General features: G+C 45.0%; 8 non-coding genes across 8 annotated transcripts; 6 read left to right on the forward strand and 2 right to left on the reverse strand.

Annotated features, from left to right (window-relative positions):
* Nucleotides 1-400: 400 nt before the first annotated feature.
* Nucleotides 401-472, forward strand: trnad-guc (transfer RNA aspartic acid (anticodon GUC)). The gene has a single exon. It is a non-coding gene; the product is annotated as a tRNA-Asp (tRNA).
* Nucleotides 473-1,613: 1,141 nt separating this feature from the next.
* Nucleotides 1,614-1,685, reverse strand: trnae-uuc (transfer RNA glutamic acid (anticodon UUC)). Its single transcript has one exon. It is a non-coding gene; the product is annotated as a tRNA-Glu (tRNA).
* Nucleotides 1,686-1,886: 201 nt separating this feature from the next.
* Nucleotides 1,887-1,958, forward strand: trnah-gug (transfer RNA histidin (anticodon GUG)). The gene has a single exon. It is a non-coding gene; the product is annotated as a tRNA-His (tRNA).
* Nucleotides 1,959-16,794: 14,836 nt separating this feature from the next.
* On the forward strand, nt 16,795-16,867 carry trnav-cac (transfer RNA valine (anticodon CAC)). Its single transcript has one exon. It is a non-coding gene; the product is annotated as a tRNA-Val (tRNA).
* Nucleotides 16,868-17,501: 634 nt separating this feature from the next.
* On the reverse strand, nt 17,502-17,573 carry trnad-guc (transfer RNA aspartic acid (anticodon GUC)). The gene has a single exon. It is a non-coding gene; the product is annotated as a tRNA-Asp (tRNA).
* Nucleotides 17,574-18,769: 1,196 nt separating this feature from the next.
* On the forward strand, nt 18,770-18,842 carry trnav-aac (transfer RNA valine (anticodon AAC)). The gene has a single exon. It is a non-coding gene; the product is annotated as a tRNA-Val (tRNA).
* Nucleotides 18,843-19,689: 847 nt separating this feature from the next.
* trnae-uuc (transfer RNA glutamic acid (anticodon UUC)) lies at nt 19,690-19,761 on the forward strand. Its single transcript has one exon. It is a non-coding gene; the product is annotated as a tRNA-Glu (tRNA).
* A 451-nt stretch (nt 19,762-20,212) lies between these two features.
* trnav-cac (transfer RNA valine (anticodon CAC)) lies at nt 20,213-20,285 on the forward strand. Its single transcript has one exon. It is a non-coding gene; the product is annotated as a tRNA-Val (tRNA).
* Nucleotides 20,286-25,675: the final 5,390 nt, after the last annotated feature.

The following is a 25,675-nucleotide window of genomic DNA, read 5'->3' on the forward strand; positions in this document are numbered from 1 at the left end:
CGGGGTAGGAGTGAATGTTGAGTTGCCCTTAGAAATGAAGCAGAGCACTTCAACGGCACGGGTGTGTGTGTGTGCGTGCGCCTGGTGAGTCTGGGAGACAGATCGAACCTGGGCTAAAAGAGAGGGGGCTTAGCCCTCTTCCATTTGTTAGTTCAAAGTTGTACAACCCATTTGTATCTGCTAGGCGGCGCAGTCATCGTGCACAAAGAACGCTTTGAAAAGCATCAAAGGCAAGTCATTCCGAGTTGGTCGTTTGTGTTTTCCGTTCAGACGCGAAATGCTGAAATGATCTCTCGGCTCCTCGGTTGTCATTTCTGCTCCGTAAAGGAATCACAGCACGCGTCGGCTTCCAGCACGGTGGGTCGGGACACGATGCCGGGGGTCGGAGAGTGTGATGTCTTCCTCGTTAGTATAGTGGCAAGTATCCCCGCCTGTCACGCGGGAGACCGGGGTTCGATTCCCCGACGGGGAGTAGCTTTTCTTTTACCTCCTTAGAGAAAGGACTGCCTTTCACTTCTCTGTTTTCTAACACAGCGTCGTGCGCCTTTTCATTGCTCTCGCTTTCAGAGCCTCCGCACGGCACACGACTCGACATCAGGAAGCACATTGAAGTGAAAGCAGGGAGCGCTGCGACATGCACTGTGCAGATCCCGCCACACTAAGAGGTGAGTGGGTCTGTTCGATGCACAAAGAACGCTTTGATAAGCGTCAAAGGCAAATCATTCCGAGTTGGTCGTTTGTGTTTTCCGTTCAGACGCGAAATGCTGAAATGATCTCTCGGCTCCTCGGTTGTCATTTCTGCTCCGTAAAGGAATCACAGCACGAGTCGGCTTCCAGCACGGTGGGTCGGGACACGATGCCGGGGGTCGGAGAGAGTGATGTCTTCCTCGTTAGTATAGGACCTGTCACGTGGACCTGTCACGCGGGAGACCGGGGTACATCAGGACGCGCAGTGAAGTTAAAGCAGGATGCGCTGCGACATGCACTGTGCAGATCCCGCCACACTAAGAGGTGAGTGGGTCTGTTCGATCACAGCGCTAGGCGAATCCCCAATCCCCTCTTGTGCGTGGCGACAGAAGAAGTCTGGTCTGTTTCCGCCTGGTTTCGAACCGGGGACCTTTCGCGTGTGAGGCAAACATGATAACCACTACACTACGGAAACGGTGGTAAGATGTGCCCAGCGGCCCAGTGCTGAGCTTCGCCAATGCGACTCAGCTGCTTCCAGTGCCTTTATTGGGGTGCGCTGATGGACCATGCTCTCTCTCCAGAGACCAGCACGCCTGTCATGGACGGAGCAGGAAAGACGGCGCCACATTCTACAGCCCTCTCCACTCAATCGACGAAATCGGGCTACTGAAGTGGAGAAAATCGCCTCTCCAGAAAGTGCAAATATCATCTTGGAGAGTATAAATCCTATTGCCGAAGGTCAGCCCTGTCTACCAGAGTAACCCTCCCACCTCCTGCAGCGATGGTCAGCTCGTCTCACACGCGAGAAGTTTCGGCTGGAAACAAGCGCCCCCTCTTCTCGCACGTTTTGCACGTTGAGTAGTTTTAATGCGGCTCCTTCGTACACAGTGCTGATCTTTTGGAAAGCAGGAGGCAAAATTGACACGTTCCCATACCGGGAGTCGAACCCGGGCCGCCTGGGTGAAAACCAGGAATCCTAGCCGCTAGACCATATGGGAGTGCACAACCCTTCTGTTCCGGGCATCATGCAAGCAAACTACATAAATATGAGAAAACACGCAAGAGAGTTGTCACTCAGAGTGTCGAAGGGTCGATGTATACTGGGACTCAGTTGAAATGCAACGTCAGGACTTTTCCGAATTATGTCACACGAAGAGAGCACAGCCTTTTCCGCCCTGCCACGTGTGTATCGGTAACTCGCCGTGATCGTATAGTGGTCAGTACTTTGTGTTGTGGCCGCAACAACCCCGGTTCGAATCCGGGTCACGGCAGAATAGGGGCGTCTGCTTTTACTACTTGCACGAATGAAGGCAAAAAAAAGCCAATTGATGTGAACGAACGGCGCTTTACAGAGGAGTACTGCCTGACTGGATCGTTGATGAACGACAGAGGCCACTCCGACCTCTTCTCGGGTTTCTTCAATGACTTACTAAGGATCTTCTTCACATTCGCCCATGCAGGGGAAGCCAGTTACACCAAAGCAAACGCAGGAAAGTGCATTTCAAGCAGAGACCAGGAGGGACCTGTTTACACCAAGAGTGGTCGGAATATGGAACAATGCACCCAGCCCTGTTGCTGGAGTCGATTCTTGATTAGATCTTGGGCTTACTAAGAGGCCCCCGCTGGATACTAATCTTTCTGTTGTTCTCGCAGGTGTTGCGCTGCTTTTGAGCCGACAGAGCTCGTCTTGGTCTGTCGGGATAGCCCAATTGCAAATGTTTGGCTCCAGGTACAGAAGGAATGTGCGTTTGGTACAAGAGTGCATGAAGGCACCGGAAATACATTGGGATCAAATGACTGGTGGTTCAAGACCTCTGTGAAGTGCAGGAGCGTGCAAGAAGAGGCTGTTTTCACCCGGTCTCGAACCTGGGACCTTTCGCATGTTAGGCAAACGTGATAACCACTACACTACGGAAACCTGTAGGGTTTGTTGCTGGTGTATCGCTTGCGTTTCGGGCTGAAAAAGGGAAGCGTCACTTTAGGCAGGGGGCGCTGGAGAGAGGAACAAAGGGCGCGATGAAACAAAAAACCGAAACCCGGGATCGAGCCAGGGACCTTTAGAACATACTCTCACGAATCGTTAGAATACGTGCGTTTCATCATCAATTGCGTAACAACCACATTCGTTCGACTTGAGCCATCAAGCTCATAGTTTTCAAATCTTGAAAGCTGTCATTGAGCACATCATAGTGTGCAGTACGCCCCGTAACTTGCGTACTTCAACAGAAAGAAGAGCAGACAGCTCCATAAATATGCGAGGCGCAGAGAGTGCAAGGCGAGCCGCACACGTTTCGGTGGCTGAGAGAGGGCAGTTTTTGCTTCTGCATTTCCCAAGTAAGGACGCATGACAACAAGCGATCGCGGTGCTCATTTACGACATAGTGGTGATGAGTTTTCACTACGTGTTCTTTTGAACGAGCAATGAGGTTGCTGCCTTGGACAGCTGACTGCACGCTCTCATTGTGCCACGTGATGAGTATTCACCAGGCTCGTTCAGTCATTAGTCACATTCCATCGTTTGCCATAAGCAGATGCTGCAAGGTGATGTGGATATCAATTCCCAGTCTTGTGGACGAGGACAAAAAGAGCACACAAGGGCTCATCCGCGAGTTGAACCCAGGACCTCCCACACCCTAAGCGAGAATCATATCCCTAAACCAATGAGCCACGGCGGCACTTGCCATTTTATTCTGTCAACGAGCTTGAGGACGGGGGAGAGGCATCATTCGCTCGTCCAGTCAGACCTTCATCAATAAGTCAAGAAAGCTGCAATTACACGACTGCCTTGCAGACGAAGGGCAGTGAACTGCAACTGGTAAGAGGGGAACAAGCGGCACTAGGCGACACCGAGGCATAACCCCAGCAAGGGGGGTTAGCTTGCATGGTACAGCGCTTGCTTTGCACGCGAGAGGTAGCGGGATCATTTCCCACGTCCTCCAGGTGTGTGCTTAGAGCTTGATGTGCCGAAAGGTGTCCTTTAGCCTGTGGTCACGCCTTGTATGGAAAGCGTCATGCAGCTGTCAATCATTTCGCAGCCACGCCCCCTCTTCATCTTCTCTCTGCCTTAAGCGTCTCCGCCACTCTCTCTTGACATTTCATGTCAGCATGTCAGAAGTCCGAGTGACGTTTTTAATGGCTGAGTGAGGGCACGATGCTGAAGCAGAGAGGCCACTTCAGCCAGAGAGACTTGTGCTAGGTGAGATCTGAAAAACGGACTCGCAACAGAAACAGACCAAAAAAGTATCGGTGAGATCAAAAGGCAAATGCAACATCCAGCAGAGGGCGTCTAAAGATTAGGGAACGGGCGACTGAAATCCATATGAGGCAAACTTTCCGGCTGTGTACTGCAGCTGGCCTCGTAGGCGTAGTTGGTAGCGCGTCAGTCTCATCGTCTGAAGGTCCTGAGTTTGATTCTCACACGGGGCAGGGCTGCTTCCTCTCTTGTTCTTTTCAAACACTTGCGGCAACTGTTCGCTCATAACCACGTCTGGAATGCGTGACCTTTACACGGGGGAGAAGCAATGCCGCATCCCTTTTCTAAAGAACATTCACATTCAGAAATAAGTCAAGAAATTTGCCATTACTTTAGCTCGCGCTTCTGTCAGCCTGCCCATGTTGCCAAAGAAAGATTCACTCGGCGTCAACATGACAGAACAGCGATCACTTGAAAACACTGTTCCACACTCCGTAAGCAAGAACTTCAGTGTTTGCAGTCACCCGATATGCCGATAGTCAAAGGAGCACAAAACACGAAGCGTCAAAAGACAAGATGAGTTGATGGAAAGAGCGTTGAATTGATGAGCACAAAAGTTCACCTCGTACAATAGGCAACGAAGGTCCCGGCGTCATCATCGCACTTGAAAGGACTGCCTTGCAGACTAAGGGCAGTGGGAGGTTGCTGTTTTGAGATGGAGGCATTGGGATGGTGGGCCGAGATCTATTCTTCTTAAGGAATTCTTCATCGTGAAAGATCGGTCCACAGGTCATCCAAAGAACTTACAAATTTTTGGGACTCAGGGAATCACGTGCTTCCGGAAGGGAGTGAAGTGCTCAAACACATGACATGCCCCCTTGATCTCACATGCACAATTCTGCTGCAACATGCACAGCTACCGTCCACACCAGGCAGTGGGGCTTCAGCAGAATTTGCTACGCTACCTGCAATTACATATCCAGCTGCACACATATACATGGCCCCTCTGTCCTTTTCAGGATCTCAAAAAAAAGCATAGCGTGGTTTTCCTGCAACCTGATTGACCGCATCTCCCTCAGAATGTGCCCCGTTGCATTCATTGCTGAAGCAGGACGGAGGCTAACGGGCATGCCAGAACAGTTAGGCTCAGCAATCTCTCCAAAATATTGTGGTTGTAGTGGAAGAAATATGGTTTAAATTGTACCTTGGTATTTCAAACTCTCTCTAGAATGTTATCCATTTCTATTTTATTTTGACAGGAACTGGCTAATGACACTAGATGAAAAGAGAAGAAAGAAAACACAACGTTTCGGCCGTGGAGCCTTCTTCAGGTGTGAGGGCTCCACAGCTGAAATGTTGTGTTTTCTTTCTTCTCTTTTAAGCATGGAATAGACCTATTACTTGTTCCTTTGCAGCCTACGCATGCTGACACAGCTCCCCACCTGAACTGCTAATGATGCCTGGTAGTTTGTGGTACTTGGGTATTGTCTTATGTTTGCTCAAACTGCATATGTGTGATTGCATATTTTTGGGTATTTTCAAATGTCAATATTTAATTCACTGACATTCCTGTATGCTTGGAAGAAAGGTAGATTGGATTTGGCACAGGACGCCTGCCCATATTTGTTGATCATTTTTGGGCTGGAAAAACAGCCACAAAAACAGTCATAAAAAGTGTATGAAAAAAGCTCTCTCCAATATTTCCCTTCTCTTCGCCATGGTTACACTGCCCGTTCTTTCCGTCTTCTGTCCTTCTACAAAGATTCCAGGGCTCTTTTTCCACCATCTTTTTCTTCTTCTTCTTCTTCTTTTTCACAGCCTTAGTCCCAGACTGTCCTGGGGTCAGCTGCTTTGGTTGCTCTTCTCCATTTGTCTCTGTCGAGCACATCTTCTTTACTCACTTCACATACCTCCATATCTTTTCTCACACAATCTATCCATCTCTTTCTAGGCCTGCCTCTTCCTCTGTTACCTTCCACCTCAAATTCCATTACCCTCTTTGTTACTTCCTCAACGTCCCTCCTCATGATATGTCCATACCACCGTAACCTCGCCTCTCGCATCTTCTCAACCACATTCACCACCCTACATCGTCTACGGATTTCTTCATTTCTGATCTTATCCTTCATTGAAATCTGCAGAATCCATCTCAACATCCTCATTTCAGTTCTTCTCATCAAGTTCTCTTCCCTCTTTCCAACTGCCAAGCATTCAGCTCCATATAGTAGTACAGGTCTAATCACAGTCTTGTACATTTTGCACTTTAACTTTCTGGGAATTTTCCTGTCACAGATTATTCCAGTTATCTCTCTCCACTTGTTCCATCCAGCTTTCACTCTTTGTTTTACTGCCTCCAGTGTTTCTCCTCCCTTTACCAGTTTTGATCCAAGGTATTTAAAGTCATCAACTTGTTTCAGTTTTCCTCCATTTGTCTCCTCATTATTGGTCATAGTATCTCCTCTTCTCTCCATTACCATTATTTCAGATTTTTCTGCATTCATTTTCAGTCCACCTTTTTCCAGACTCCTCTGCCATTTGAACACTTTCTCCTGTAGTTCTACTTCTGAGTCTGCCATCAGTGCCACATCATCAGCAAAGATGAGTTCCCAAGGCACTTCTGTTCTTACCTCCTCTGTCAGTGTGTCAATAATGTTTATGAAAAGGAAAGGACTTAGTGCTGATCCTTGGTGTACTCCAACTGTGATTTCAAACTCTTTTGTCTCTCCCTGTTGTGTTATCATCTTCGTAGTTGCATCTCTATAGGTTGCTTGAACTAACTTCACCATGCTTTCTGGTACTCCTTTCTTCCTCAAGCACCAATAAACCACCTCTCTGGGCACACGGTCATATGCCTTCTCCAAGTCCAGAAAGGCCACATACAGCTTTTTCCCTTTCTCTAGTGTCTTCTCCTGTAACTGTCTCATCACAAAAATGGCATCTGTTGTGCTTTTCCCCACTGAGAATCCAAATTGTGAGTTGTGGATCCTGATTATCTTCCTGAGTCTCTTGTCCAGAATTTTTTCCAGGATTTTCAATCCATGTTCCAGAAGTTTTATTCCTCTATAGTTTTTACACTCCATTGGGTCTCCTTTCTCCTTGTAGATGGTAACCATACTGCTTTTTGTCCATTCTTCTGGAATTCTCTCTTCCTTTGCAATATTGTTTAGCAATCTCGTCAGCCACTGAATCCCCTCTTTTTCCACCATAATATCAGAATTTTTTTTTTCTCTTTTAAAGGCTGTAGGTGGGGTGTGATGGACTGTACCACTATCATAGAAGATTTTTTCAGGACACATCGCAGTTCCATAGTAGAATTTATCAATAGTAGAATTCCATAGGACATTATTTACCAACATATTACCCAGTGTGAGACTCTGCCAGTAAACCTCAGAGCATTGAGTTCTCCACTGATAAAGATGGCTGTCTGAAGTCATGAAATCCACTGCTGGGATGCCTGAGAGACAGTAATTGAATCTTGGCTGGAATTAGGCTTTCTATTAGTGTTGATCTTTGGGAATTATGTGGTAAAAAGGGAAAACTCCTTTACTTTAGTCAATTTGAATGTTCAAATGTACAGAACCTGCAAAACTAAGCAATGAAAAAAATCCATCACCACTCTCATGATAGCATAACTCATAGTCTCTGCTGTTGTGTAACAATACACACTTTCAATTTTCTTATCGCCTGTCTCCAGAGAGAATGTTGTTAGTGCTGATGACCTTGAATTAGACCTTGTTGACTCTGTAAAACAATCTTCCTCTGCTTCGATTTTCACTCAGATTGATTTTGTTCTCAGATTATTCCTGGCAGGACTGAGTTTCTAGGAAATGAAAAGTGAAAGAAAAAGTACAGAAGATCAGCCCTTGAATATACAACATTGTGCAGTGAGATTGTTAAATGTATTAGCTGCTATCCCGTGCTAGAGCCTGTTGTGGTAAGCAGTGGATGACAGGATCTAGCACAGATACTAATGAAACACTGTTGAAAGATAAAACACTTGAGTCTTATTTTAGTTTTCTATTTCCCTTTCATTTGTGATGTACTGTACAACAGGCCACAGAACATGCACAAAAACAGATATGCACACATTCACACCAGGCAATGACAGTCTGCCCAGTCAGAATCTGAGCTGAGGTATCAGAATTCTGAATTCCCTGAATTCTGTCATGGATCATCCACAATAAGGGCAATGTTTGAACACGAGGATCCCCAGGAGAGAGCCTAGTAACATAAATCTTGGAGCAAAAGCAGATGATTATCTTCATAGTTTGTGTGGTTGAGCCAAAGTTGAGCATGAGGATATGTGAGTGTAGTGGAAATCTAATGAGTTAATTGATTCTTAAAAATGTAGAGAGCTTTAAAAAAAATATATTGGTGCTTTTAGATAATATTTCAAGGATATAACTGCTATGCTACAGTACGTGCAGAATTTTAGAAAACAGTTCGTCAACAAAGTACACTGTTTAGGTTAGTTTAGAAGACAATGTACCAAAATAATATATGCTGTCTGGGTCATTAGAATTAGCTGAAAGTAACTGATAAGCTTTGAATAACAAATCTAGTTTTCTTCTCTCGCTCTATGATGTAATCTGTTTTCTCTTAGAGAAAGGGGAAGTTTTAGAAGGGACCAAGTGCTGAACTTTTTTACAGCGCAACGTCTTATAAAAACCCTGTACTGCTTGTAACAAATTGAGTCTCTGATGCACTTTGCGAAGTGGCAGCAGGGCTCCCAATATTGCAATATTGAAATAAAGACCTTACTCAGGTGAGAACTCTCTCTTGTGGCTTCCTTGATAGTTAAATTTCCATGACAATTTGGGGGCTCGTCTGGGATCACAAACCTGAACGCGAACGGCTGCTGAAACTCCATCCGGACCCGGACAATTTTAGCAAATTGGACGAACCTCGGAGGATAAACTGTTTATCCTTCCAGAGACGCGTCTGGAGAATTGGCAGCTGTCTGACGTCAGTAAGTGATCCTTAAAAATTAATAGTTTGAGAAGCGAGCCACAGGGGTGTTCTCACGCGGGTTTGATGAGTCTGGGACTCATATAAAGAACTTATCTTAACACAGACGTGTGGTTTTTGCTCTGCGGAGTAGTTAATGTGATAAGGTTCTAAGTAAGGCACCGATCGGTAAAAATGGGAAATTAAAATTCAGAGACGAAAATGGGACCGAGCAGTCCAGCAAAAGTACATGTACGACAAATTCGGAGAAACAATTATAGCCTGGGTTAGGGAAAAAAATTATGTTCATGAACTGTAAAGCTAGGGTAATAGGTGTAAGGGAACTTGCACATAATTTATATATGATAATTAGGGGCCCATAACTATGAAGGATCTTTGTAAGTGAATCAGAATGGACAGAGGAAAGTTGAATTAGGAAAAAGAAGTTTCCTGAAGAAGGGGAAACTTAGAAGAGAAGGAGAAGAAATGAAAGAAAATGAATTGGAAAACTTATTTAATGGAAAGAGGAATCACAGAAATAATGGGAAGCTTAAAAAAAGACTAGTCTTGAAACTAAAGAACAGCAAACTGCAGCTAAAGTCATGGCCATGCGTACTAAAAAGAAAAAGTCTCCACCGAAATTAGAAAGCGGTCCGGAGCCACTTGTTTGTGAAATACCAATGTGCACTTTTTCAGGTCCAGAAAGAACTCCACCATATGTACAGTACATTGACATTGGTCTCCTAGTGAATTATTTGCATTAGTTAAGTCTTTTCCTTAATTGCCTGATGATCGTAAAGAATTTAGAAGAAAGGCAAGCGCCTTGTTCTTGATTGTCTTAAGCCTAATTACAGTGACATAACCTTGTTGCTAGATCATATTGTTCCTAAAGGTTTTCAACATCCTCTAAAAAGGAGGAGGCAGATTGGCGGATACGTGACCCAAATGATGAAGAAGTATCCATCTAAATTAAACCACACGGACATGGGGAGGAAAAGTTAGGCGGCCGCTTCTAAAAAGAGGTAAGGACTCCTCTTTTCTAAAAAGTCCCTTGTCCTCTCCATGTTGCTGTGGTGGGTTCAGGGTTTTCCTGAAGCTGAAGCGAGTACAACAGAAAAATGAGTTAATGGTGTATGTGTTTTAGATGCCTGTTTTGTGAAGGTGGGGTAGAAAAGGAGGGATTGCTGAAGGAATAGCATCTCGCCCTGCCCGTGCGAAAAAATCCAGGTGTTGCATCCTGGTACACGACTGCAGTACGGCTGAAGGTAGCAACTAGAACTGTACTCGAGGAAGAGCCGAAAATGGTAACTCGATTCAACTGTGTGTTTAAAGCCAGGATTTGGAACCTGGTCCGTGTTCCCGAATTGTGATAGTTCGTCAGTTTGTCTCGACTGGGGGATTCCGCGGGGCGCGTGGGAGACGTGAAAATGGTTTGGTGTGAAGGAAAAAAAAGTTTGATTAATCCAAAGTGAAACTTAAAAGAAATATTGACTGTCAGACGGAATTTAGGCTGAACAGGAATGTAGAAAAGTGTATGAACCTTTGGATAAAAATATTTAGAGGAATATTTGAGAATTCAACAGAATATCATAGATGAGACGCAAAAATCCCTGATGGAAAAGCTAAAAGCAATGGCTGAACGAAACGAAGTTGTATATGTAGAAAAAGAGAAAGCAAAAGAAGAAATAGAACGCCTTAAGAGAGAATCTGGGAGAAGGGTGGGAATTAGTGTGGAGATTTTTGAAAGAGCATTACCCACCGAAAACTGATTAGAGAAAATTAACAGCATGTCAGCAGAAGGAAGTGAGGATGTTTTCAGATTTTACAGAAAGGTTTATAGCTTTATGGATAGTATACTCGGGGTTAGCCGATGAAAAGGAAGTGAATGAAGATACTTCCACAGTAATAAAACAAATTTACTTGAGTTGGTTAAAACCTGATGTTGCCAAGAATGTGCAACTATGCTTTCCTGATATTACGAACAGAGACAGATGTGATTTAATAACTCGCGAAGCATGCATGCAGAACTGCGAGCGCTGCAAATGGGTGGTAAAAAGACTCCCAAGGAGGAGAAAAGGGAGCCGCCAGTTTGTCGAAATTATTGTGCGACTTTAATGTTATACCGAGATATAAAACCTCAAAGACAGAACTACTAATAAGCTGGTGTGCAGTTACTAAAAAAAAAAATGTGTTTTTTGGAGAAATTGTAAGAAAGAGGCTTGATTTCACAATTAAAGAACTTGTCAGAAGCTGAAACGAGAGCCGTGTGTGAACTAACAGTTTTAATCTAGTAAGCCCCTCTGTAGCCTTCCTAAATTTATCTCAGGATTTAAATAAAAGTGAAATAATCTTACAGTGTGCAGTAACTGTGGGGCACAGGAGCACAGCTGTCCTGTTTTTAGACTAAAACAGCATAAAGATGTGATATAACGTTTTCTAACGGATAACAGGAGGCTACAGGAGAAGGAGTGTAAGGGTTGTGTTTAAAGCAAATATAAGCTGTCACAGTCTGCTTGGGTAAAGATGTACAGTTTCAACTACTGATGTGGGTGGGGGACACCCCAGACCTATTTTAGGCCCAGACTGCAGCATTTTATAAGGAATAACTGCATGAAATAGCATTTATGTAAACTAACTCAATAGAGTTATGTGATATTGTGATTGTTTTACCTAATGAGGGAATCCATAAGGCCGGACTACTCCAAGTATTGGATCTTGAGAGGAAAAAAAGGAGTATAAAACCAACTACATGATAAAGCCAGGGTGAATGCCTTCTCAGAACGAGCTTGTCTAGTGACGTACTGGTTTAAGGGGGGTAGTGCAGTCTAAAGACAAAATTGCCTTGACCCCTGCAGCAGAAACCGTTTTTGATGTTTTGAAACAAGCTTTCTTGCAGGCACTGGCTCTGGACTGGATTCCCTCAGACGGATCATCTGTATGTAATCTGTATGTAAGTGAAAGAAATGGGTCGTGAGCTGTTGTGCTGGTGCAGGAGCATGGAGATAGGCATCGTCTGGTGGGTGGCCCGGTGGCCAAGGGGCCGTGTTTATGTGTTGTGCAGGCTACCTGCCTGGCTGTATAAACTGTGAATAATCTGGTGTAGAACTAGCAGACCGAATGAAAAGATTTAATTGAAACTTGTAAATATGCTAAATGGAAAATTGTAGCAATTTATATAGACTGTATATATACATTTGGTGTATGCCACAAGTTTGGATGGCAGTGAAGGAATAGGGATTTCCCCAACATGGCAGGGACTCCAGTTAAGAATGCTGGGTTTGTCTCTGAACTGTTAGAAGCTTTGCAGCTGCTGACTGAAGTAGCTGTGGTAAAGTGTAAATCACATAATAAAGAAATGTTTCCAGTAACTCGAGGGAACAACTTTGCAGATGTAGCTGTCAGGTGAGCAGTACTCGTAGAACAGGAGTCTGAGACCCCTGTGAGACCTCTGTTGGTGAAAAGGGGACAGCTACAGGATATTCAGGCTGAGGCCTCTAAAGCAGAGAAAAGGACATGGTTAGAAAAGAGTGTGGTGCTGCCAGCACACTGGACGCTCTGCATGCCCTCACAGCCTAATGCCCTTTATAGCTCGACAAATGCACTCTGTCGGACACCTGGGTGGGGACCGTGTTTGAAGCAGTACCCACTTATGTGGTATCTCAATGTGATGCTTATCAAAGGAACTCAACTACAGTTCAGGTGCAGGTGCTACAGCTCAAAAGGCCTGCTCCTGAGAAACCTTTCACGCAGTAGCAAATGTTTACAATTTACAATTGTAAAGGGAAACCTTGGCTCTTATCATCTGTTTTCCCAGTGGGTTGCTGTCACTGCCTCTGTGTCTACCAAACACTTGATGATGGAGATAAGCCCTCAGTGGGCACTGACCTACCGCTTGTATTATGATCAAGGGACAGGCTGTGGCTGGATTATTCGGGGTGAGATGGACTGAGATCACCCTCAGTCTGCTGGAACAGTGGAATGAAGGAACAGAACTCTAAAAGATCGACTAGACATCAGAATGAAGGAACGCCATGGAATGCGGGCTGGATCAAACAGAACTGTGTAATAGAGCCTGTTTGATATCATCACAAGCCAATCAACAAAACTTCCTGGAGGGATGAATTTGGCTAATGGATTGTTAAATTTGCTAATTCTCTATTGTAATATTGTAGGTTGTTAATTGAAGTGGTGCATGGGGCTGGTGAACAGGTGCTGGACACTTGGAGACCTCCAGTAGAGGGAAGACACGACCTGATACCTGGCGAGTGGGTATGGTGAGGAAGATATACCCTGCCAGATGTTGCAACCCTGCTGGGAAGGACCATATCAAGTGCAACTGACTACCGACTCTGCCATCTGAGTGACAGGACGAGATCGCTGGATCTACGCATTGCGCCGACACCGAACCACTGCACCAGAGACTGAGTGAACATTAATTATTATATTGTAACTGTTTCTGTGTTTGTTGAGCTTCCTGAGGGGGGGCGACAGTGTACCTGTTAAGTGTAATGAGTTTTACTTTGATAAAATGGGGATATGGAATCAATACTTTATCAGTCAGCCACAAATAATAATCAGAGCTCATGTTGGGATTGTATTGCTATAGAAGATGCTCATGGGAGTAATCCCCTTTGATAGAGGTGATTATTTAGGTTTATTGGCATGGGTAAATAGCCCTTCTTTTAGTCTGAGTGTAACTCAGATATATTAAAATGGAAATAACTGTATGCTCCTCGCTATAATCACAGTTTTAGGCCATTCTCTATTAGGGTGATAGACAGCTGTTTAGGTGAGCAAAGACTAAACAGTACTTGTATTCTAGACAATTATTAGCAAATGAATGACTTAGCAAAGCACATCTATGATGAAGAAAAATATATATCATAATTATAATCCAGATAATTGGGGCATTGGTGCATGGCTACAGTCTGTGCTAGGAACCTGGAGAGGGTCTCTGGTTCAATACATATTTGTGTGTCTGGTATTATTCGTTATGATCATACTGTTAATAACCTGCTTGAAAAACATGTGGACTAAAGCTGCTGCTTCTGTGCTAATTGTACGCCCTGAAGGGATCATGAAGGTCAAAAAATGATTTCATGGGAAAGGTTCTCTTATCTAGTGGCAGAACCTGATGGGTAGAACAATATAGTTTTAAGGGGGGTTACCCTTGGGAGTGATTCCCCTAGATGCACATTATTATTATGGTTTGTTTGTTCTTAATAAGATGTTTTGCAGGAACTGACCAAAGAGAAATTTTACAACTTCAGCTAGAATTGTTCTGCAAAACGGCACAGCTGAGGCAGTGGAACAATGTGTAGATTTTTCTAAGAGTTATTACCCAGCTGTTGACCAATCTTGTAAAAAAAACCCTAAGAAAAATGCTGGGCTCCAGCCCACAGGGATTTACCTGTGCTGTAAGAACTAATGCGTGAATAAGGAGACTGGATTCTGGTGAAAGACAGGAAAAAGAAATGGTGTTCACTCAGGTGGAGGGGGCCGTGCCAGGTGCCCTGAATTCATGCTTCCCACTGTAAAAAGGTCACAAACGAACTGAGCAAAGAGCAGGAGTGATGTCTCCACAGGGATAGATGGGGATCACCTGCTTGGGACTGATGTGCACAGCCTTTTTCCTTTTTATGTGGAAGCCTGTCACCACCCAGAAAGAGGAAGAATCTAAACGTGAAGCCTCTTTGTATACAAACTGGCTGAATGAAACTGATAATGAGGGGGATATGAGTAATTTGTGGTACAAATTTATAAATTATACTGTAAAGTTAAAGAAATTTAATGCATCTTGTTATGTATGTGCTTTAATGCCTCATTCTACAGCCTCACCCATGCAACTTTTCCCCCGACCAGTTGATAGTCACATTTCTGAATGCATAAGTCTAGTGGCAGGATTTCCAAAGCCAGATCCAAGATCTTTTCCCACCTTCACCATAACGTATTTGACCTACTCAAAGGGGCATCCATATGCAGCCGGCCTGAAGATAAATAAGTCTACTACAGTAGCATTAGGCTTTGTTTCTCCCAGTGATCCAGCAGTGCATTTTGCTATTCACTTCAATGTTACCAGTAAAAAAGCAGAATGTCCTCCTTTGTGGGATTACCTAAAGAATCACATTACCTGGACTGATTCTCCTGTTAAAATAGCAGTTTACCTGCCTTCTAAGGTTAATCACTCTTATTGCTATGAGAATAAAGGTCGTGGCCCCTCAGTAGGAAGAACAGGAGGCTGTAGCGCCACGGTTACTAACCATACTTTATCTAATGGAACTATGGTTTTGATGGATTGGTATTGGCAATGTGCTACAAAAGTTTATGATAGCCTTCCTCCCCAGTGGAGAGGAGTGTGTGCTCTAGTCACGCTACACCACTCCATTCTCATTGTCCCAGTAAACTCTTACTTGTTAAATTCAATGAAGCCCCTTCAGAGGGAGTCAAGGGTTAAACGCGCTCTCAGTTGGGCTGACAGATATGGTCCAGATATTTCTAAAGTACCAGAAGACCATAGACTATTTACTGCAGCTGAAATGATTTTTTCCTCAGGACTGAGTATTCAGGCAGTAGCTAATGCCCGCTGGTTACAAATTACTCGCTATGAAATGTACTCGTTTATTAACATCACGTTAGAAGGCTTAGACGCTATCAAACAAGAATTAAGGGGAGTTAGATTAATGGCACTTCAGAACAGGTTCGTGCTGGATCTACAAAATGCAGCATCTGGAGGAGTCTGTGCTTTAATAGGAGACTCCTGTTGCACATTTATTCCAGCAAATGAAAATGATTACGGAAATCTTACGCTTGCTATTCAACATTTGAAAGAACTGAGAGACAAGGTGGACAAAGAAAGAGGCATTAAAGATACACCTGCTTTTCTCTCTTGGTTAGAATCACTGTTTGGGCCGGGGGGAATGTGTTTTTTCAAGTTACTAACACCAATTATAGTAGCTGTGATACTTGTCTTCCTGTTTTTGTGTTGCTGTTCGACTTGTATTATTCCAATGCTTCGCAATATGATAATGAATATGTTTGCGCATCAGTATGTTCTGATAAAAACGGAAGAATCTGAAGTATGGGAGCCTCCTGGGAGTCCATATGAAGAATCTAACTTTTAATCATTTTCAAGAATAAAAAGGAGGGAATTGTAGTGGAAATCTAATGAGTTAATTGATTCTTAAAAATGTAGAGAGCTTTGCAAAAAAATATATTGGTGCTTTTAGATAATATTTCAAGGATATAACTGCTATGCTACAGTACGTGCAGAATTTTAGAAAACAGTTCGTCAACAAAGTACACTGTTTAGGTTAGTTTAGAAGACAATGTACCAAAACAATATATGCTGTCTGGGTCATTAGAATTAGCTGAAAGTAACTGATAAACTTTCAATAACAAATCTAGTGTTTTTCTCTCGCTCTATGAGGTAATTTGTTTTCTTTTAGAGAAAGGGGAAGTTTTAGAAGGGACCAAGTGCTGAACTTTTTTTACAGCGCAACGTCTTATAAAAGCCCTGTACTGCTTGTAACTAATTGAGTCTCTGATGCACTTTGCGAAGTGGCAGCAGGGCTCCCAATATTGCAATATTGAAATAAAGACCTTACTCAGGTGAGAACTCTCTCTTGTGGCTTCCTTGATAGTTAAATTTCCACGACAACCCCCTTCCTTGAAATGGACTCCGTGAATGCTTTTACTGCTGCCACCCTGATGAAGGCTCATTCAGAGGATGGCTGGCAGGAAATTGGTAAGAAGAAAAAGAAAAAGAAGAAGGTAACAGGTGAGACCGAAGAGAAATGTGTTTTGTAAAGACTGGTTCCACTTTCTTATGTAATATGGATCTAAACATAAGGCGTGCTGGTCAATGGAGAGAGAGCACGGTCCATCAGCGCTCCCCAATAAAGGCACTGGAAGCAGCTGAATCGCATTGGCGAAGCTCAGCGCTGGGCCGCTGGGCACATCTGACCACAGTTTCCGTAGTGTAGTGGTTATCACGTTCGCCTCACACGCGAAAGGTCCCCGGATCGAAACCGGGCGGAAACAGACCAGACTTCTTCTGTCGCCACGCACAAAAGGGGATTTGGGATTCGCCTAGCGCTGTGATCAAACAGACCCACTCACCTCTTAGTGTGGCGGGATCTGCACAGTGCATGTCGCAGCGCATCCTGCTTTCACTTCAATGCGCGTCCTGATGTACCCCGGTCTCCCGCGTGACAGGTGGGGACAGGTGACAGGTCCACGTGACAGGTCCTATACTAACGAGGAAGACATCTCTCTCTCCGACCCCCGGCATCGTGTCCCGACCCAACGTGCTGGAAGCCGACTCGTGCTGTGATTCCTTTACGGGGCAGAAATGACAACCGAGGAGCCGAGAGATCATTTCAGCATTTCGCGTCTGAACGGAAAACACAAACGACCAACTCGGAATGATTTGCCTTTGACGCTTATCAAAGCGTTCTTTGTGCATCGAACAGACCCACTCACCTCTTAGTGTGGCGGGATCTGCACAGTGCATGTCGCAGCGCTCCCTGCTTTCACTTCAATATGCTTCCTGATGTCGAGTCGTGTGCCGTGCGGAGGCTCTGAAAGCGAGAGCAATGAAAAGGCGCACGACGCTGTGTTAGAAAACAGAGAAGTGAAAGGCAGTCCTTTCTCTAAGGAGGTAAAAGAAAAGCTACTCCCCGTCGGGGAATCGAACCCCGGTCTCCCGCGTGACAGGCGGGGATACTTGCCACTATACTAACGAGGAAGACATCACACGCTCCGACCCCCGGCATCGTGTCCCGACCCAGCGTGCTGGAAGGCGACGCGTGCTGTGATTCCTTTACGGAGCAGAAATGACAACCGAGGAGCCGAGAGATCATTTCAGCATTTCGCGTCTGAACGGAAAACACAAACGACCAACTCGGAATGACTTGCTTTGGACGCTTTTCAAAGCGTTCTTTGTGCACGACAACTGCGCCGCCTAGCAGATACAAATGGGTTGTACAACTTTGAAGTAGCAAATGGAAGAGGGCTAAGCCTCCTCTCTCTTAGCCCAGGTTCGATCTGTCTCCCAGAATCACCAGGGCGCACGCACACACACACACCCGTGCCGTTGAAGTACTCTGCTTCATTTCTAAGGGCAACTCAACATTCACTCCTACCCCGAGTGCAGAAAAGACAGCGTCTGCAGCAACAGCAGCTCAGGTCTCTGCACAGGAGCTAAGCTGCCCCCATCTCCTCTGCTCTGCGGCTCCTACGGAGTGGAGTCCTGCCTGGAGCCGTGTTTGCAGGCGGCGGCTCCCCGCACCCTGTCTGTGCGTCGTGTCCAAGAGCTCCTGGGAGGAAGAGAGAGCCCTCCGACTCGGGGGCTTTTCCACGGTCTGTGTGAGGAGGGGCGGGTGTGTCCAGCAGCTTATCAAGCGGAAGCCTGGGGCGGCGGAGAGCTGTGATCGTGCAGACCTTGAGGTGTCACCTCTTTGTCTGCTTTCCCGCCCTCCCTCCACCCAAGCTCTGCTCCAAAGTAGCCCGGCAACCCCTCACACCTGCACGTGTCACAACCTAAGGTGTGGTCATGAGACACCCATGGGGTGTTGTTCTGTTCTTGCTAATTGTTTCCTGCCCGTCGCAGGCAGGAGTCCATGCGAGGAAGAAGCGCTGGACAGAGCTCAGAGGGCGCACCTGGGTGGCTTTCCTTCTGAGTGACGTTCCTGCAACACTCTCCCGCTACTCTTGGTGCGCTCATGCCGCAACACAGGAAGGCTGGAGCAGGTGGCTGTGGGCTCTGTGCACCGCCGAAATAGCTCAGCTGGGAGAGCGTTAGACTGAAGATCTAAAGATCCCGGGTTTCGGTGTTTTGTTTCATCGCGCCCTTTGTTCCTCTCTCCAGCGCCCCCTGCCTAAAGTGACGCGTCCCTTTCTCAGCCCGAAACGCAAGCGAGACACCAGCAGCAGTCCCTGCAGGTTTCCGTGGTGTAGCGGCTATCACGTTCGCCTAACACGCGAAAGGTCCCCGGTTCGAGACCGGGCGGAAACAGCCTCGTTTTGCACGCTCCTGTACTTCACAGAGGTATTGAGCGACCGGTCATTTGTTCCCAATGTATTTCCGGTGCCTTCATGCACTCTTGTACCAAACGCACGTTCCTTCTGTATGCGGAGCCGATCATTTGCAATTGGGCTGTGCCGACAGATCAGGACGAGCTCTGTCGGCTCAAAAGCAGCGCAGGACCTGCAACAACAACAGAAAGATTAGCATCCAGCGGGGGCTTCTTAGTGAGCCCAAGATCTCATCAAGAATCGGCTCCAGCAACAGGGCTGGGCGCATTGTTCCATTCTCCGACCACTCTCGGTGTAAACAAGTCCCTCCTGGTCTCTGCTTGAATTGCACTTTCCTGCGTTTGCTTTGGTGTAACTGGCTTCCCCTGCATGGGCGAATGTGAAGAAGATCCTTAGTAAGTCATTGAAGAAACCCGAGAAGAGGTCGGAGTGGTCTCTGTCGTTCATCAACGATCCAGTCAGGCAGTACTCCTCTGTAAAGCGCCGTTCGTTCACATCAATTGGCTTTTTTTTGCCTTCATTCGTGCAAGTAGTAAAAGCAGACACCCCTATTCTGCCTTGACCCGGATTCGAACCGGGGTTGTTGCGGCCACAACACAAAGTACTGACCACTATACGATCACGGCGAGTTACCGATACACACGTGGCAGGGCGGAAAAGGCTGTGCTCTCTTCGTGTGACATAATTCGGGAAAGTCCTGACGTTGCATTTCAACTGAGCCCCAGTATACATCGACCCTTCGACACTCTGAGTGACAACTCTCTTGCGTGTTTTCTCATATTTCTGTAGTTTGCTTGCATGATGCCCGGAACAGAAGGGTTGTGCACTCCCATATGGTCTAGCGGTTAGGATTCCTGGTTTTCACCCAGGCGGCCTGGGTTCGACTCCCGGTATGGGAACGTGTACATTTTGCCTCCTGCTTTCCAAAAGATCAGCACTGTGTACGAAGGAGCCGCATTAAAACTACTCAACGTGCAAAACGTGCGAGAAGAGGGGGCGCTTGTTTCCAGCCGAAACTTCTCTCGTGTGAGACGAGCTGACCATCGCTGCAGGAGGTGGGAGGGTCACTCTGGTAGACAGGGCTGACCTTCGGCAATAGGATTTATACTCTCCAAGATGATATTTGCACTTTCTGGAGAGGCGATTTTCTCCACTTCAGTAGCCCGATTTCGTCGATTGCGTGGAGAGGGCTGTAGAATGTGGCGCCGTCTTTCCTGCTCCGTCCATGACAGGCGTGCTGGTCTCTGGAGAGACAGCACGGTCCATCAGCGCACCCCAATAAAGGCACTGGAAGCAGCTGAATCGCATTGGCGAAGCTCAGCGCTGGGCCGCTGGGCACATCTGACCACAGTTTCCGTAGTGTAGTGGTTATCACGTTCGCCTCACACGCGAAAGATCCCCGGATCGAAACCGGGCGGAAACAGACCAGACTTCTTCTGTCGCCACGCACAAAAGGGGATTGGGGATTCGCCTAGTGCTGTGATCGAACAGACCCACTCACCTCTTAGTGTGGCGGGATCTGCACAGTGCATGTCGCAGCGCATCCTGCTTTCACTTCAATGCGCGTCCTGATGTACCCCGGTCTCCCGCGTGACAGGTGGGGACAGGTGACAGGTCCTGTACTAACGAGGAAGACATCGCTCTCCGACCCCCGGCATTGTGTCCCGACCCACCGTGCTGGAAGCCGACTCGTGCTGTGATTACTTTACGGAGCAGAAATGACAACCGAGGAGCCGAGAGATCATTTCAGCATTTCGCGTCTGAACGGAAAACACAAACGACCAACTCGGAATGACTTGCCTTTGACGCTTATATACCTCTTAGTGTGGCGGGATCTGCACAGTGCATGTCGCAGCGCTCCCTGCTTTCACTTCAATGTGCTTCCTGATGTCGAGTCGTGTGCCGTGCGGAGGCTCTGAAAGCGAGAGCAATGAAAAGGTGCACGACACTGTGAAATAAACATTAATAAACGCATATATAACGTCGAAAACACATCTAACACTAGGAGTATACAGCACTCTGCACAGTGTACGAAGTAAATTATTTTCGCAGTAATTAATTATATTTACTATATTTATTATACACATGTAAATTAATTACTGCGAAAATAATTTACTTCGTACACTGTGCAGAGTGCCGTATACTCCTAGTGTTAGATGTGTTTTCGACGTTATATATGCATTTATTAATGTCGTCGATTTTACGGTTGCAATTCGACGTTGATTATACGTCGAGGCGACGTATATATACGTATAGCCGTATTTTCGGCGTGAATATACGTATATTCGACGAATCAATGCCCACAGCTTGGCATACAAGGGTTTTGCGGAGGGGTCTTGCCACCTGCCTGAAAAAAAAAACAGTAAAATGTTTGAGTGCCTATAGAGTTTCTATTTTTATTTTCTTGAGAAAAGTTGATACCATTTCCTGGAAACCCCGTCCCCCATCAGTGCGCGGTGCCCGGGGAAAAATCTGTAGGGGGGCGTCTGATATTCTGAGCAGGGGTGATATTTCGGTTGAAACGGAGCTGTACGGTGCAGCTACCCAAATGAAATCTCGCAGCTATGCCATTAATTAGTGCTTTATGATAGAAGATATCGACTAGCAATCTGGTATTTGCGATGAAGTTCAGTTTCACATTTTTCGTCACTCTCACTGGAGAGTATTGCCTGGAGCGAAAAGTACCATAAGCGTTCATTTTTGCAGCTACATGGACGTTCTGAATTGTTAAGAAAAAATGTTGTAAAACCAACAGAAAGCACAGACTGCTATAACTAGTCCTAGTTATATAACGATTTTAAGTATAATGATAAACTACTGCAAGGAATCGGTCCACCTGAGCAAACAGGATCGTAATGTTGACACTCAATAACGACACTGATATGTGCAGCTCCTGGACGGATAGCCCTCCTGCCCATCAAACAGACTGAGTGACTGTTCGTGTCATTTAGTGTTGTCTGACCATTGACAAAGTACAACTATTTTTTAGGGCGCAAATTAAGTTAGGTAAATCTTTTTGCCCAAAACTGAAGGGGCAACATTCCCCCCTCCCCCCGTGATGCCAGGCCTGTCCCCATCCTATTCCATAATGTCATTATATATAATACCATACAACAGTGACCGATCCTTACTAACTACATGCGTTAAAATTGCACATCAGCTCATAGCAGGGGGCACATAGCCGCGATGTATTATCAATGTTATATTTCAACCATAATATCGACAACATTAATAAACGCATACGTTGAGAAAATATCGAACCCAGCATATTTTCCGGTTATATACCACAATGCATTGCTAGTATTCGTTGGTCACAATTTTGGACACGTTTTTCAAACGTAGAAGTATATCCGCAAATATCTCAGCAATCCTCTTTTGACGAGTAAGTATGAACAATAATAATACTATCTGAATACATACAGATCTTTCTTAATATTATTTTGATAAAAATAGTACGTGAATAAGCAAAAAATGGCACATAAAATAGTGTGAATGGGGAAGATGACACAAAATTGTTTTGCCGTTTCTCTATTCTTATTCTATGTTGTACTTTCAAACTTTGGGTACTCTTTAATTAGGACAGACTTTATTGCTCAACTGCTATGATGCAAGCCAAATTTTATACATTTATTTCAGTTTTGAGCTTAGTAAACCGTTCACTTTTTAGATTATACTAAAGAAGATAATCATCATTTATTTGGGAAGTAATATTATACAATTTTCTCCTAGCTGCGGTGCTGAAGTCCCACCCTACATCAACAGAAAAAGAAATAAAGGAGCATGCAATGTGTTACTTGAAGAATGCATATGAAAGACGGGGGGCCAGGAGATCTGGACACTGAAAATAATAGGTTTTTGGTTCTAACTGTTAGGACAATTAGACAGGGTTTGCAAATAGTGGACAAAAATCGTCTTAACTTCCATTGTAATATTTTTTTTCTTGGAAATATAGAAGTTGTACATTTTAAAATGTATATTTGAATCAAAATGTGGTTTTGAGTTAGTGTGTTAATGTAATTAGTTTTGTGTTTGTCATTACTATACTGTATATTGCCATGTTACCAGAATTTGTAGCTGAAGTTTAAGACTAGTTGTGTTTTTTATGATTATTGCCCATATGTTGATTGTTGATTGATTGTATACAATGTATAATTTGAAATACATATGTTTCAGGTGTGAATGTGTATTTTCAGAATACATTTCTAAACCTAATCATTGGCTTGGTTTACTTGTTTCTACGCCTATAAAATCTATCTTTGATGTATAATAGACCTCTACCCATATACGTATAATAGACCTTTAATGTTATCCGTATAACAGACCTCTACCCATATACGTATAATAGACCTCTAAAGTTATACGTATAATAGACCTCTAAAGGTATACGTATAATAGACCTCTAACCATATACGTATAATAGTCCTCTAAAGTTATCCGTATAATAGACCTCTAAAGTTATCCGGAACTCCAACCATATATGTATAATAGTCCTCTAAATTTATCCGTATAATAGAACTCCAACCATTTATGTATAATGAACGTCTAAACATAGACGTATAATTGACGTATAACTTTAGACGTATATTAGAATTTCATTCTAGACGAATTGTAGACCACATTTAGACGTCTAAGGTATGCGTTTAATAGACGTATATTATACGTCTTTTGCCCACTGGGACTACTGAATGGCGTAGACCTGAAAATAAAACTCACGCGCAACAGAGATGCTTTCTGCTTAATGAACAACATCGGAGAACACAAACTGAGCGTACTCTCTGCATCTTTGTTTGTGAACGCCGAAGCACTCCTGACGGTCGCACCACTAAATACCTAAATACCCCATAGACCGCGTACAGATGAAAGTCTTCAGCCTGCCTGCAGGGAGCCATGTGTGTAACCAAGAAAACCTCTTTCTCGGACAGTTACCCAAAGTGGTAATTTTGGGGTTTGTGGACAAAGCGGCATTCAGCGGCAGTTTTACACAAAACCCCTTCAAATTTAAACACTACAACATTAACTTTCTGGCTCTCTACACGGACGGTGAACAAATCCCGACTAAACCGCTTCAACCGCTTCAACCAGACTTCCAGAATGGACATTGCGTCGGTGAATATTTTAATCTGGTGGAAACATCCGGGAAGCCTCTGAAAGTCTTTTTTTGTGTGTAACAAAGTTGCATTTTCATGTCCGGACGGGGAGACTTTATCATTCCGACATGAAGCCACCCTTAAGTCCTCTGAGGCGTGTCTGTCTGCAAGGCTTGTATTTTGGAAATGTTTTTTTGAAACGGAGAACGACTTTGAAATAGGCTTCCGCCGGCGCCTCGCGATCCAGGTAAGATTGTAGCAAGAACGCAGCGGTGGCGGGGTTTGCTGTAGTCGTGGCCGAGTGCTTAAGGCGATGGACTAGAAATCTATTGGGGTCTCCCCGCGCAGGTTCGAATCCTGCCGACTACGTTGTCCACCTCCTGTCGTTGTGTTCTGGCGCAAGCAAAGAAGCGCACCTCTTTGCTGTTCCTGGTGGTTTTAAAACGCCAAATCGCTTGTACCCGCTGCCTTGGAAATAAATTCTTCAGCGTCTGCAAATGGCATTTTGCAGCTGGAAGCAGATGTCGACGCGTTTTGCACAGAGCACCAAAAAAGCGTCTTTTTTGAAGGTCCAGGCACTGAGCATTGGTGATTTAGTGGTAGAATTCTCGCCTGCCACGCGGGAGGCTCGGGTTCGATTCCCGGCCAATGCAGTAGCTTTTGCAGCGAGCGGCTCCATCACTTGCATCCCCTTGCAACTTGCAACTGAAAACCCACTGAAGCTAAGCAGGTGTGAGCCAGGTCAGTACCCGGATGAGGGTGAGCTACAGGGAAAAACAAAGCTTCCAGCTGGAAGCGGTGTTAATGGTGCCGGCGGGGGGGCATTCACCCTGAGGTCTGTGCGGGTCCCAATTCCCCAGCATAGTGACAGAGAAATAAACATATTTTGGCAACTTTGGTCACCCCCATTTAACTTCTGGGGCAGGAAAAGCACACTTTTCAAAACTTGTTTTTCAGCTCGAAATAAACGTATTTTTTCAAACCTTGGAATCCCAATGTAGCTGCCTGGCTCATTAGAGCCCACTGAGTCAGCCCTTAACCCCACTGTGCAGAAGCTGTCAAAACGGGTTTTTCAGCAGAAATAAACACGTTTGGGCAACTTTGGTCACCCCCATTTAACTTCTGGGGCAGGAAAAGCACACTTTTCAAAACGTGTTTTTCAGCTCGCTGTGACCTCTGTTTTACATCTCATCCAAAAGACAGCGCCCTTTTACAACACAGCGTCTCTGTCACTATCATAAGTGACTGCCATCATAAGAATATGAGTCCAATATTTTAGAATATAGTCGGAATGACTTCTAACCTTACCTGTGGTGTCTTTAATCCCTATTGCTCAATGCATGGTGTACGTACTGCATAGATGTGTCTTGAGAATGAGGAATGGGCCCCTGAGACCGTCATTTACCTGTTTCACAAATGATCGTATTTTACTAGAGATTCTGTTTGGGATTCAGATGTGCATTCGGACAGCAATCCCTTTCAAGAAATGATACGTACTGGATGAGGTCAAAGGTGCTGGAACACTGTATTTAGGATGTGTTTGCAGTGATTGTGTGTCTCCTGCTTCATCGCAGTGATATATAGATGTGCTCCTGTAATTTATTGGTACATGCCCAGGGCAGTAAGCAGTCTGAGGATTTATTTCCAGACGGCATAGAGCAGTGAAGCAGTGAAGTAGTGCAACACACTGGATCATTATATTATTAGAATCTATTCTACTTAAATT

The sequence above is a fragment of the Lepisosteus oculatus genome, unplaced genomic scaffold, assembly GCF_040954835.1.
Source record: "Lepisosteus oculatus isolate fLepOcu1 unplaced genomic scaffold, fLepOcu1.hap2 HAP2_SCAFFOLD_67, whole genome shotgun sequence".
Classification (NCBI taxonomy): domain Eukaryota; kingdom Metazoa; phylum Chordata; class Actinopteri; order Semionotiformes; family Lepisosteidae; genus Lepisosteus; species Lepisosteus oculatus.